Source organism: Belonocnema kinseyi, chromosome 10 (genome assembly GCF_010883055.1).
Source record: "Belonocnema kinseyi isolate 2016_QV_RU_SX_M_011 chromosome 10, B_treatae_v1, whole genome shotgun sequence".
NCBI lineage: Eukaryota > Metazoa > Arthropoda > Insecta > Hymenoptera > Cynipidae > Belonocnema > Belonocnema kinseyi.
This window is the reverse complement of record NC_046666.1, coordinates 4,627,815-4,629,573: the sequence shown is the minus strand read 5'-3', so window position 1 is coordinate 4,629,573 and position 1,759 is coordinate 4,627,815. Positions and strand designations below refer to the sequence as shown.

Below are 1,759 nucleotides of genomic sequence, written 5' to 3'. Positions count from 1 at the left end.
AGAATCATATCTTTCGTGTACTATCACTACTTTAATTTTCTGTACATTTCCAGAATAGTGGACTTGATTAGTTCCACTCCGAATCTGCATTTGGTCAACGAGAAGGTAGTTTGAAAAGCAATGATCGGCGGTAAAGGCCCAACTGTTAGAGATGATAGAGGCCCCGCAAAAATGTGAAGCACTGACTTTCATTGAGAGTTGATACGGAACTTCAGAAATCGTCGCTGCATGTCCTCCAACAATTCGACTAGTTTCTTTCCGAAATTCAGGTCTTAAATTAGATATGAAAGGCTTGTTTGCATTCAGCGAACAAAATTGTTGCAAGAATTGATGCAGCAGGCATATCACTGAAACCTGGGCTGAAATTCAAATAGAAAAATTTCTGCTTAAGCTTTGGAACTTTGCCGTGGGTAGAAAGATGGAATAGGGGAAAACTGACGTACTACAATTATACTAAGTCCATACAAAGCTTTTCTCAATAAAAAGCTAGATGCTTAGGTGATTTCCAACTTGATTGTACACCTAGAACATCATTGAAAAGGCTTCATTTGTAGAAATAATTTTGTAAACTCTAAATCTAAGGTATAAAACAACTTCACTTAAAGAAAAGTGAATCAGATTTTGAACGATAATGACTGCTGGACTTTCGGGACATAGCTTCAAACCACTCTCTTTTGGATAATAATATATCTATTTAATTAGTAGCTTTACAATACGCAAATGTCTTTCACTAATCTTAATTAACCCCCACTCTTTTCCTTTATCCAATCCCGATAGTACGAAATCTCTGCATAAACACCAAGCAGGCGAGGTTTAGCACAAATTTGTCCTTTTGGCAAAGGGATGAAATAAGATGCACATTTTGTTCCAGATTTTGTCTGTTGATATTATAGGAACCTTAGCTTTCTGCAAAACATCAGATAAAACATAAGTTTTCTTTCTATTTCCCTAACCAGAGATGTTAGCCATGGTTCTTGGCCGTCTCTACAACATCATTCAGTATAATTGGCCGTGTGGTTCTTCCCTTTAAATTAAGAAAAGTTACTCGAATTAGGGCTACGTCATCATGACCTGCTCCAAACTCATCCACATAGTACTTTTCATGAATAATTATTTCTGCTACATTATCAATAGTACCATCCTCTGATGTAAGAGTCGAACCATTCCGTATTGTTAAGGTGTTGTTCTCAGATTGGATAATACAATGCCCGGCAGTAATTATCCACTCATCGGATATGATGCTTCCTCCATAAAAGCGAAATCCGTGTTCTTGTGTACTTATTTGATTGGGGGTATTTCGAAATAATTGTATTCGTCCCACCCACGATACGTGAACCAGTGGCTAAGAAGTTGCCTTCTGCTAATGCATTCAAGTGAGTGTGTCGAGGAATCCTGAAGGCTGCAATACGAAATGAAAAATATCTTTCTGAAAACGTATTCTTTAGGGTGTTCAATATTCATGCAATGTCATAAATATAAGAAATTAGGAGGTTATATTAGAAATGTATAGCGATGAAGTTTTCAGGCAATCTATACTCTTCAGGACTGGTTTTACATTGTGCTTCTGAATTTATGAATGCATCAAGTTTTAGGTTCACAGGGTTCGTAAAACTACATTGCGTTAAAATACACTACAGAAAGTTGGTGCTTATAGAAAAAATGTATTATTTATTATTGAATAGAAATATAATTATTAATTTGACACGTACATTGTAAAAAGTAACGCCAACATTTATATTGAGCAACTTTAAAGTAACCC

General features: G+C 35.9%; 1 protein-coding gene across 1 annotated transcript in view; it reads right to left on the bottom strand.

Annotated features, from left to right (window-relative positions):
* Positions 1-1,759, bottom strand: part of LOC117181586 (trypsin-4-like) — a 13,886-nt gene that overhangs the window by 1,633 nt on the left and 10,494 nt on the right. The gene's annotated exons all lie outside the window — the stretch shown is intronic.